Below are 12,569 nucleotides of genomic sequence, written 5' to 3' on the forward strand. Positions count from 1 at the left end.
ATCATATCTGAAAGCCCTTAAACATCTTTTCTATACATTACAAACCTGTTCACAAGAAATTCTTCTAGATTCAGGTTTCTACATTAAAATAATAATAACACTTCATTGTCGTCACTGCATCTATATAGACTTGTCCAACGAAACTGCTCTAAATAGTGAGAGGGCTTTTACATCAGGGACCTCTTAGGAGTGGGGAGAAACACCTGGTGTCCTGTCATGACTGTTTTGCTAGCAAGACAGCTGAGATGAAGTCGGGCTTTGCCTCTACCATGGCATCAAGGTCGAAGCCAAGCCAAAGAACTTTGCCCTAAATTGCTCTGCACAATTGCTACAGTAGAAATATATGAAGGATGTATTTCTTCCAAAATGAAGACACATAAATACTTTTCTGATTCACAGGGATGTTGCAATTTGCCTGGTGGGGTTGAGAGGATAAAAACCTGGATTTTTCTTTACCCACCCATTTTACCTGTGCTGTCTCAGGCCCTCAAGTCTGACTTGAAAAGGCTCCATAGATAATATACCTAAAGTAGACTTGAAATGAGCAACAGTGGAGAACTGGCTGTTCCTACTCTTCAAGAATACATCCAAGAGAATTGCCTCCTACTATTAGCAGGAGCCTGTGATCTAAATATGTCAAGAAACTGCTGTAGAACTGAAAACCTAAGAGCCACTTACTATGGACAGCTGGAATTTTAAAGAGTTGTGTTATGGAACCTCTCAGACAAAGCAAGAAAATTTCACGTTGCAAGTGGAGAAATTCTACACCACTTTGCTGCTACCCTGTCCACCTGCCCAACCCCCCGTCACCTTGGATGTTCTCACCCTGAAGGAAGCCCCCAACCATAGCTTGGTGCAACTTTCTCATCCTGGCTCAACTGGGCCAAGCTGGCTGAGTTGAGACCAGTGGAACTTACACTGGCACAACCCCTGAAAAATGGACATTCCAGGGCAAGGATAGAGCAAGGACCCAGTAGCAGGGACTTCTGCAGGATCCTAACTCAGTCACATCACCTCACAAACTGGCAGAACTTGCATGGGCAAAAAGGATGGTTTAAGTCCAACTCATTGTAAAGGCTTGTTTTCCCTCAAGCAGGTTTACTGGCTCAGTCTGCATTAGGTCTGCTCCTGAACAGAGTTGTGATCTGGTGTACCTTACACCAGCTCAGCTTAAGCCGGCATAAGTTAGGCAGGATTCCCATACTTGGAATTGCTCCCTAGGACTAAGCTATTACATTATTTACAAACTACAGCACAAATTATTAACTCCTTGAACCAGCGCCACAGTGATTAATATGTTACTTTCATTGTAGTGCTCAGAATGTTTCAAGTAGACTTCTGATTTGAAAAGCGACTTGTAAAAATAGCTCTTCCATACTAAGCCAATGTGCTTCCTGAGTAATTAAGTGAAAAACTAAGATTCTTCTGCCTATCAGGTCTGCTAAAACACCACCACTACTTCCAAGTTGTGCAGCATCAACCAATTCCAGTTACAACAGAGACAGATTTTCAGCTATGAGCTCATTGTTGCTTTTGAAGTTAAACCACAGAATATTATACTGTAACCAATGTGAGGCCCAAAGAACTATTATTCCAGGATGTGGTATGAACTGTAACCAAGAGGCAGACAAAAAAAGACTTCAAGTTCTTACACTATGAATGACTCTGACAGTGTCAGTGTGTATGTTAACCTCACAATGATCCTGTGAGGTAGATCAAGCTGAGAGACACTAACTGACCTGAGGTCCCACAGTGAGCTTCATGTGTGAGGGGCGGTTTTAACCAATCTTAGACTAGCATACTAAACCAGTAAGTAGTTTAGTATGGCTTGATGGGCTTGATGGGGATTAAAGGCTTGATGGGGATTAAAGAGCAATACAGTCCTTGGTCATTGGCTCACACAATCTATGGGGAGATCCACACAACACATAAATAGTACATTCAATGCACATTTAAGGCAGATGGCTTCCTCAAAATTAACTGGGAAGTGTAGTTTGTTAATGGTGCTGGGCACTAGAGCTCTATGAAGGGTAGACTATAGTTTCCAGGATTCTTGGGGAAAACATATGTGATTTAAATGCATGGTGTGGCTCTGCCCTAACATATATGGTACAAAAGCGGCAGGGGTGGGAAGAAGAATGAGGAAAGCAAACAAATCCTGATCCCAATAACTGAAGTTACAACAATAATATGTGACATTTCTCTTTTTCATCTATTCTAAAATAATTTTTGTTCTTGGTTCTGCACTTTATCCTGAGACTCCTGTCATTTTAACTACTATTTTGAGATCAGGCAATTTCAGAGGCTGCTGTATGATTCACCCAGTAAAAGGATCTTATTGTGTCCTAAGGCACAAAACACATGAAATGGAGGGAACATGTTGGACAGGTCAATTGACATAATATTCCTGTTTAATTGCTGAAGCTTACTATTCACCTGTTCTCTAGATCTTTGCCCTTCTTGGTTAGTAAAAACTGCCAGGGCAGGTTAGAGGTGCAGGACTTCAGAGGTAGTATTTTATTCTTATCTTCATAAAATATAAACTGTATGTTAGCAATAAAGGTCAGAGTTTTTTTAATCAAAATATAATTAAAACGAGCAGTTCCAAGGATTGTTTTAAAGTGTGTGTGTGTGTGTGTGTGTGTGTGCATGTCAACTATAAATATATGGGTAGGTTGGCCTAAACAAAAAAGTTTTGAGCAGGCACTGAAGACAGTACAGCTCTGTGGCTGAATGTGAATTTGAACATGGCTCTTCCATGTCTAAATCCAGCACTCTAACCACTACACAAATCTCTCTGTCTCTCTTGTCATGTCTGAAGCCACACTGATAGATCACAGTGATGACAGTCATACTGGGAAAATACATATTCCACTGCAGGTGACATACTCCACTGAAGGAAACAAAATATGCTTGAAGTAGTCGATTGATATAAGTCTCTATATCAATGCATTCAAGTTAAAACGTGGAAGTTAGGTGGGGTTAGTTTGTTTTTGTTCTGTTAAGCAAAACTTTTGAAATATTTAGTATTAAAAATACTCCTTTGGTTTTCCACCAAGGGTTCCATGACCCAGATTTGATTGGAAAGCTACTACTGTATTAGAACAATGATTCACTTTGGAAAAAATCTGGTATAAAGTTTATGAAGAAACTAGTTTAACAATTCTAAACAGTGTTCGACAGGAATTAGAGCTGCATTGTTTTGAAAATGAAGGGACCTCTTTTAAGGTAAACAAAGGATGCTCTTGCCAGCTCTGTTCTATGATCTAATATAAGAATGTTTGCTTCATTATCTTTTCTCAGGGCTGCTTTACACGTTATTATTTTTTAAACTATAATTTATTGCATTTATTTGTTGCCTAAAATGTCTCAAGGCAACTTACAATTGTAAAAGTATACAGAATATTAAATTGAAAACAGCATCAAAAAGTGCTCACCTTGCATCCTACGCATGAGTTTTGGCTTGTGCACAGTAGAGGTTTATTGTATAACCAACTTACATCATATATCTGTGAGGTTGACTCATACATTTCTTTCACTTTATGTGCCTTGCAAAGAAACACTGCAGAAAGCTGTTCCCAGTAAGGTAAAGGTAAAGGGACCCCTGACCATTAGGTCTAGTCGTGGCCGACTCTGGGGTTGCGGCACTCATCTCGCTTTATTGGCCGAGGGAGCCGGTGTACAGCTTCCGGGTCATGTGGCCAACATGACTAAGCCGCTTCTGGTGAACCAGAGCAGCACACGGAAACGGCATTTACCTTTCCGCCGGAGCGGTACCTATTTATCTACTTTCACTTTGATGTGCTTTCGAACTGCTAGGTTGGCAGGAGCAGGGACCGAGCAACGGGAGCTCACCCCATAATGGAGATTTGAACCGCCAACCTTCTGATCGGCAAGTCCTAGGCTTTGTGGTTTAACCCACAGCGCCACCCGCGTCCCTGCTGTTCCCAGAACATGTCTTAAATGTGAAATATATAGAACCTCACACACTAGAATGAACACAGCAGGTGCATGCAAATCTGTAGTACCTGTTTGATATTGCATGATGGCAAATTTTGATAAAGTCATAGGTGGAAATATTGTCCAAGTACACACACTTTTTAGATATAATGCTGTCCTGATAGATAAACCAAAATATTATTTCTACATTGACCTAATGACAATCAGAGTAATATTAGGTCAACCTGGTAATTAAACCAAGTATTATTTATTCATTAGCCAAATGGCATTCAGAACAATATAAGAACTGATTCAATGAAGAGCAGTAATGCATTAAAGCCTTTCAGTCTAACCAAAGCTAGTTAAACCAAGTACTACTATTTCAGATGATTACTATAAGGTTCAACTAACAGCCTCGTTATCATCCTTTAAAGGTTGTTACTTGGTTAGCCTTTACAGTTTTACAGGAATTGATTTTTTTTTCCTTAGGAAAACATAGTATTTAATATTTATAGATTTGACTTCCTACAGTCAACATTATTCCTTTGCCTCCCTCTCAGTGGCTTGCCCTCAATATTCAATGCTGGGTGTCCTTGTTTCTCATTTTGCTAATGTAATCAAATGTGTGTGTTTGTGGATTATGAAGACTCCTATCCCCATCCTTATTACCTGCTAGTCATAATGGAAATTAAGAATAAGCAGCAGCAGCTTTTTCCCCTTTTGTGAGGCAGCAGTACAAGTCCTTAAGTCCAGCCTCTTGAAAGACAGGTTATTGGCTCTTTCTCAGTACAAAGAAACCTTCAGGCTACTGGTGAGATTAGAGCTCTAACATTATGTTAAGACCTGCTCCAGCTTGTCAGAATTTCATACGCTGCTGCTGCTACTAAGCATGCATGTAGAAATTTGGTAAACATCTTAAAATAAGAGACAAATGTCCTCCTCTCATATTATATTAGAATCTGCTACTAGTTAAAGGGATATTTATTAGTAACATCAGATGAAGGAAACCTAAAGGAAAGGTATGGCTTGTCTCACTGCACTGAACAAAACTAAGGATACAATCCTAACTCCACTTACGCGGGAGTAAGCACCACTGAATTCAGTAGAACTTTGGAGTAGATATGGTTGAGATCGCTTTGCAGATTATCCAGATAGGCGATGCCACTCTGCTAAGCAGGAGAAACAGACATAAGAAAAGAGAAAATCATGTTTGAGGGACCAATGTGGTGAAAACTGAGGAAATAAAATATATTGAGAGTGGTTTGTACCATTGGCAAAGTGCTTACAATAGAGTATGATAGAAGAAAGGAATTTGGCTGCTGAAGTATCACACAGCCTATATGGCAGTTCATATTGTTACACACCACCCCAAACTCTGAGTGGTGAGAGACTTCAGGGGTTCCAAATGCGTACCCAGGGTTCGGTTTTCTTGGAATTAGGATCAGCTGAGACTGTGGTGTCTTTAGGTTTTATTTACACATATATACAACCTGAACACAAGACAGGCTGTGGTGACAGTGATGGCCAGTGAATGAGTGCTGATTTTAATCTCTGGAATACAGACTTTAACCAAAGGAGTGTTATTTTTCAATGTAAATAAGTTTAAAATGATTTTTTAAGTACGTCTGCTTCTTCATGTGGATGTGGCATATGTTAAGTTTGCTCTCTGGTCTTTGACTGAAATAAAGATTGATTGATACAACCTGAGCATAGGATGGAGGGACAGACACCAATAGCACTCCAATAGATCTTACTTTCCCATTTGGTTTACAGGGGAGCCCAAATATCCAGCACGGAGTAAACATGTATTTGTGCCTCCAGCTTCCAGCCTGCTTCCAGTCACTCACACACAACATTGTCTACTGATCTCCTACATAGCAGCTACTGTAGGTGAGTGGGGCAGGAGAAAGGCCCATCCATTTGTTCCATGGCACAGAGCAACTTATTTGGTTGTGCTAAATCATGATACTTAACTAGCCAGCCAAATCCTTTACCTGGACAGCGGAACTGGTTTGGCCAGCTTCCCCTCATACATTTTACCCTCACAGATACAGGGTCCCCAGTTTGGAAGGGAAACCAGGGTTTTATCCAGACTAACCCTCCAAACTCATCACACTATGTTCTCATGGGGGAACCCTGTGGATGGAGCCACAAAGAAGTGTAGGCCAGAACATGGACACTGAATCAGTTGTTTCTTACAGTGATTTCTCTTAATGGAATCAGTGGATCATTTTTTCATGCAATTCATTGTCAGAAGCCAATATATGCCAATACATGCTATTTTATTATTAATTTAGATTTTGAATATCCATATAGCACAACAACAACAAAATCACTGCAGTTTACATAGTAAAATTGGGCAACAATTAAAACTTCCTAAATTCTAAAAGGTTTTATTTCAGTTTTATCTGCACTGTTCCTTGAAGAGGACATACCTTGAATCTTGTAGGGTTCTTCAGGAAGATGGGAGCAGTGTCTCCTGGCTCCCAGAACTCTTGGTGGAAAAGGCTCTTCGAGGACTTGTGGTATAAAATATTCTCCCGCAAGCCTCATTGGTGGTGTTGCTTCACTACATCTTCAACAGACACAGGGGTATACCGTAGGAAACCGGGGCCTTTTCTCCTTTATTCAGGCATGGAATTATTTAATTCATCCTTTTTCAGCTAAAACAGCTCTGAAAGCAACTTACAAAGAGGAAAACACACCATTATTACCTTTACATTTCTTACCATTAGGGATGAGAACCTATACCTCATTCTATACATTTATTCTGTGGGTATGCTCAGCTGTTTTCCAACCCTCCTGAGTTCTTCTTTAACAGATTTGCTAAATTTAATTCCAGAATTAGAGCACCTTTCTCCCCTATGCCATACTAATATGTAATCATACATTGATAAAACCCCACAAAAGTAATCTCAATGTGATTGTACAGCCTGCATAATTGCATCTAGACAGCTGTCATGCTGTTCAACTGTTATGTACATGTCGTTCTGTATATTGGTAACCAACCCTCTCCACCCAGTTTTGATACAGCTGTAAGCAGTAACAGAAAGGTTGCTTATTTTTACTGTTTCAACAAAGCACACAAGTGGCTTATTATTAGTAAAACAATCCATTCAACTAGGTATTCCATGTAAATGTGCATAAATTCTGTGTCCTTTTTGATGACCCATTTCTTGGTGATGTAAGTGGCTACCCTATCCAGTCTTCATTTCACACTTTTGTTGCTGTTCATAATTAGAATAGGCAAATAGTAATTTCTATTCAGGTGTGCAAGCATCATGTGGTGCAGCCATTCTGCACTAATTATAATCTTCTGTTAAAGTGTGTGGCTTCAGGTTTTTTGAAAAAAACGGCAGCAGTAAATACATAAATCAAACCCATGATTATTTTTCTGCTACACATATAAAGAGAGCGAAAGCTTTGCATATTTAACTTCTGCTTATAAGTCTTCTGTTAAAGACACGGACTAGAGGAGTGCAAAACATGGCAGGGAAAAGTGAAAATAGGAGGAAGCCTCCCCAGTACTCTTCCGTTTTAGGAGTAAGGTAAGAATGAAAACACTTATTATTTGAAAGCAGAAAATAAATCCCTTTCTTTGTGATTCAAAATTAAACCTTCCCTACGGGTGGAATCGGATACGTCGCCCTATTTTTCACAGCCAGCCGCTCGCTCCCCTTACACTCAGAAACGCTGCACAGCCTGACAGACCGGCCGGGGAAAAAAACACAATTCCTCCAGAGCAGGAGCTGCGATTGGTCGCTCAGCCCTTGACTGCAGCGGCAGCTCGACGTGGCTCTCTCGCCGCTCCATTGGCCGCCGAGTTGCGGGGCGGAGCCTCCGCTCGTTCTGCGTCGGAGACCAAACAAACCCGGCGCCCAGTCCGAAGGGAAAGGAGGCGGGGCTCGCAGGCCCTCGGCTGTAAATGCGATCACGTGACGCCACTGTTTACATCCTCTCAGCTGTTTGGCTCTTTTTCGCCTTCTCTCTCGCTCCCCGCCCCCCTCCGCCTCTCGCAGCAACACAAACAGTCGGGACCCGCGGCGGCGCGTGAAGGGGGCGGAGAGTGGCTGACCCTGAAGAGCGCCTGCCCTCGCCCACCCTTCGCCCTCCTCAACCACCCCGTTGGCCGTCTGAAAACAAGCTCCCTTTCCCCCCCCCCTCCGCCCCCTGAGAAGCGGGCGCCTGAGGGCTTTCCTTCCCCGGCCCCGCTTCCCTCAAACTCACGCCAAAGCTTCCCTCTCCCTTTCCCCCTTCGGGAGCCAGAGGACACTGCGGAAGGGTGAGTGTCTGGTGGTGGACGCACGGGGGGGGGGGCGGGGGCGAGTGAGAGGGGCAGTTGCTGGGGAAGAAGAGCAACGGCGGGGGCCGCCGAGGCGCTTATGGCGTCGCCGACGTCGGGGCTGGAGCCCAAGGTCCCCGGCTAGTGATTCTGCGCCCGCATTTCCTCCCCCGCCCCCCCTCGCGTCCGGCACGAAGGCCGTTGGGAAGTCCAGCGGCGCGAGACCAACTGTCCGCGCCCCACTCGCCTGCCCCCCCGCCCCCCCCCGCAGCGGAGCGCTCGTTGCGTTGGCACTTCTTGACGCGGGAAGGCCCGCGTGGGGGAAAGCGGGTGGGTGAGAGGAGGAGAGCGCAAAAGGGACTTGGAGGCGCTTCCTGCTTTCTCCTTCCCTGCGCAGTTCAAGCAGCACGGCTAGGTGGGTTGGTTTTTTCATTTACATTTCCCTTGTTTAATTCGGGATCCTGAGACCGGTCGGGATGTTGGTGGGGGGAGAGAGAGGGGCAAATAATGTTCACCGGCAGCTCTCTCGCAACCTTCTTCCCTCCCCACCGCGGTTCTAGCCATGAAACGAGGCGGGCCTTTCTGCTCTCCGTGCTTTTGCCTCGGAGCCGGAGCTATAAAAGGATAAACAAGTTGGTGGAGTCTCCGCCGACGCTGCCGTCTGTCTGCTCCTCTCCTTGCTCTGCCTTTTTGGCCGCCAGTTGGCTTCGTTTTGAAGAGGTGCCAAAGAGGAAGAGGAGAGCAAATGAGCCGCTCCACAATAAAGAGGCGGAGGGCGCCAGAGTCGCCTCGTCACAAGGTTGATGGGGGGGGGGGAGAGAGAGAAGCAGCGTCATTTGTGTCCCCTCCATTCCAAAATTGTTCCCTACAAATCATCCCTCCCCTACCCGAGTTAAAAGAAGCCACGCTTGGCCTTAACGTCTCTGACGACACGGGCCAGGAAAATGTACGCGTCAATACATTTCTCAGGCTTGGACGTGCCACCAGGCACTCTGTTGTGTTTGTTGCAACAAGCTGGCATGGCTCCTCCTCAGGAACTTGTCACATTTTCCTTCTGTTTACACTGAAGGTTCTGCATTGAACGCTGGAGGGGGAGAGGCAAGGGGGCTTGACTGCTGGAGAGGCGCTTGCCATTTGCTCTCTTGTTTCTATTTTGGCTGGAAGGAAGAACGAGGGCGGCCCCTCTGCATGGTTTATAGAGACTTGCCTCTAGCTCCTTGCTCTCACTTGTGGGCTTCCTGCATTTCTGCTCCCTCCTTTGTGTGCACAGTTAGGTGCTCAGAAAATCTCTGTGTCTGGCTCCACGGTATAGGAAGAAGTCTTTTTTTGCACGTTGTTTGTAACGCAGCAAAGCAACACAGGGCCTGGCTTTTGCTATCTCCTCTTTGGTGTGTTTGCCAAAGGAAAGGACCTCTTGTGATGGCTGCTGTTGACCTTGAGGCAGATCTAAGAGATAAATATCGAAAGGGAGTCAAGAATCTGTGATTGCAGAATGTGGCCTCCCATTCAATTTGTGATTACTGGCTAGTCTCCTGGTCTGACCTAGTTCAGAGCCATTTATATTTGCTCATTGTAGTACTGACTGGAGAGGATCAGTTGTACAACACTGATATTTGGAAATATGAAATACCACGTGTTATTTTTAAGTAAGATAAAAACAAACCACTCAGCACTGCTTTTACATTTCATCTAAGAAGAGTAAAACATTGGATGCAAAACATTTTTTTCTGCCTCAAATTCATATTTATTTTATTTGAACCATTTATTTGAAGCCTTAAAAGGTTCTCATAGTGGCTTACAAAAATAAGTACTGAGAGGTATGCTGCTGTCAGACTTTAATACACAACAGAAAAATATATTGTGGCAAGGGTGTATAAAGCAAACTCAGGGAGCTATAGTTCTTAGTTACAAAGTTCTTTATAACTGTTAATTCTAGAGGACTAGGTAGGTGAAAGAAGCTTCCTTTAGTTCTTTCTCTGGCCAATGAATGGAGCCAGGTTGGTTTTTCTCTTGCAGCCTTCCAGTGACTTGTGGTTTACTGGTCAGTGGAGCATGTGCTGCCTACCAGTTGCAGTCCCTGGGTAAGGGGAAATTGAGTTCCCTTTAGCAAATATTGTTAGATTTGGTGCCAAAGTAAAAGACCTAATGTTGCACTTGTCACTGTAGAACAAATTAAACCTGACTTCTTATTTTGCTGAAGGTCTGTTCGTTACCGCAGAAGTGGCCTGATCGTATTCTTTCTTCATATGCCAGTAGCAGCTTATGGTAGTTGTTGGTACCTAATATAAGGTGTGCAAAACATGTGACAATATTAACAAGCTTGCTTTGTCATGTTCCAGACAGAAGAGGTACATGAAGGGCCTGAGGGGAAAACATCCATGAAGAAAACAGGGGGGAAAGAGGCAACATAGCAATGATATATACGCTCTTGGCTACCAAAAAGCATTGTCGTCGTCCCCCTCCCCCCGCCCACCATAACCTCACTTCTGATAACAACCCCACATCATCCATGCATGGAACAGTGTGATTAATACTTATGGTGTTCCTGCTGTAGAACTTATATCATATCAAGTCCACATTACCTTCTTCCTAGCCAATGCCTAGGTGAACAGTGGCATGCCTAAAGTCACAAGTTAGAGTTGCCATATTTCAAAGTGAAAATCTGGACACAAAAGTTGAGCTTTGAAATTGTTGAAATCAACATGCAGGGAGGAAGAATATGAATATGAATTTTAAGTTTCCATTTCGAAATTCATACCCTTCCTGAACGAGCTTGTATACAAGTTATAGTAAGTAAAAACATACTGGTTTGCAACCAGTTGAACCATTTGTACAGCTGGGTGCATAATCATAACTTTATTTCTCTTTTGTCTGATATGGTTGGTAGAAGAGAAGGGGGTAAGGGACAGTCACCTCAGCTTCTCTGTTGAATTCATGAGATAATTTTACATCACCTATCTGGTTGGCATACTATTACACTGGCTCCAGGTGCAGGACTGACGTTGGAAATGAGTGTAGGATTCTAGCTAAGCTTTTTGCTTGTTCCCTTCCACACTCCCGTTTTGACCACGTTTTCTTCTTGTGCTGGCATTGCCAGCATAGTAGTTGTGTCAGTGTTGTTATACTGCTGGCAAGACAGTAATATTACACTGGTGTAAATACACTATACCAGCATAATGTCTTGCTGGTGCAGCAGAATTTAATAGTAATGCTATCCCTGCCCAGCAGATATAACTTGATGATAGGATGTCTCTGTTTAGTCTTTTGTTTTTTAAAATGTTGCTTAGTTTAAGGCTTAGTACTGCAAGTGCCTTTTTATGCAGTTTTTCAAGGTCTTGATCAGTTTCATTTTAGTTTTCCTCTGTATAGTATCTGTGAATATTTGAAGGCATTTAGACAAGATTGCCTTTTTTGCAAACAAAAGGAGTGAGGAGAAAAAAATGTTTCCAATTGTGTTTAAATATATAGCTAGAAATTAAAGTCTCAAATGCCAGGAATGTGGTCTTCTGTTATTTTTAGACTTGACCTCACTTGCATTTTCTCATGATGCAGTAATTACAGCTAAACAAACCTGAAGTCATGTCTGAGAATTTGCTAGTTTTACATATTTCACAATCAAATGTCTTAATTCCAGCAATATTTATAAATATATATATTGTATAGAATGCCTTTCATTAAAAAAATTATGATGGTGTACAACAACATTTATAAAATGCCATAAACACAGTACTAAATAATTATTAAAATTATCGGTTTATTTTAAAAAGTTTAAACCACTGAATAGATATTTCATATTTTTTTAAGTCTTCAAGAAACTCCTGTAAATTAGCAATGAGGTTGTCTGCTGCTTCTCTGCTGGAAGAGTGTTCCACAGCATGGGACTGGTAGCATGAAATGCCCAATTTCTAGTGGAGGCCAGTTTGACATCTGAAACATAGGGGGAAACTAACAGCACTGCTCCAGGTGATCTGGATGATCAAATCAGAATATAAGGGCTCAAGCGGTCGTTAAGGTATCCTGGACACAAGGTGTCCAGGGCTTTGCATTGCAAGGGGATGGACTAGATTACCCTGGGGTCCCTTCCAACTCTACAGTTCTACTATTGAACCTGGCCTGGTAGCATATGGGCAGGCAGTGCAGATCTTTTTACAGAGGTGTAACATGGTTTTGGCCATCTGCCCCCTTCAGTTTAGGCACTGTATTCTACACTAGCTGGAGCTTCTGGATGATGCTTAACCTGTCCGCACAGACCACATTGAAGCAATCTTGTTTTTCCATCACTAGTCTATCATGGTCCAGATAGCTGGTGTACAGGTAAGTGTTGCTCACCGGTCAGTTTGTCACTTAA

At 42.9% G+C, this 12,569-nt stretch overlaps 1 protein-coding gene and 1 long non-coding RNA gene across 7 annotated transcripts in view; one reads left to right on the forward strand and one right to left on the reverse strand.

Annotated features, from left to right (window-relative positions):
• The window catches only part of LOC309349056, a 37,681-nt gene extending 29,919 nt beyond the window's left edge, over window positions 1-7,762 (reverse strand). Inside the window, exons 1-4 of the long non-coding RNA XR_014159638.1 lie at window positions 7,622-7,762; window positions 6,375-6,623; window positions 5,017-5,108; window positions 2,437-2,527 (exon numbers count right to left, since the gene is read on the reverse strand). This is a non-coding gene — a long non-coding RNA (uncharacterized lncRNA). The remainder of the gene's footprint in view (window positions 1-2,436; window positions 2,528-5,016; window positions 5,109-6,374; window positions 6,624-7,621) is intronic.
• Window positions 7,763-7,935: 173 nt separating this feature from the next.
• Window positions 7,936-12,569, forward strand: part of PCMTD1 (protein-L-isoaspartate (D-aspartate) O-methyltransferase domain containing 1) — a 35,012-nt gene continuing 30,378 nt past the window's right edge. For 2 of the 6 annotated variants that reach the window (XM_081874569.1, XM_081874572.1), the window contains exon 1: window positions 7,936-8,221. The gene's annotated coding sequence lies outside the window, so the exon portion shown is untranslated. Of the gene's footprint in view, window positions 8,222-8,490; window positions 8,637-12,513; window positions 12,536-12,569 lie in introns of those variants that run through there. The other 4 variants (XM_081874570.1, XM_081874573.1, XM_081874574.1 and 1 more) reach the window with 3 other exon arrangements.

The sequence above is a fragment of the Podarcis erhardii genome (genome assembly GCF_964252035.2).
Source record: "Podarcis erhardii genome assembly, chromosome: 8".
Classification (NCBI taxonomy): domain Eukaryota; kingdom Metazoa; phylum Chordata; class Lepidosauria; order Squamata; family Lacertidae; genus Podarcis; species Podarcis erhardii.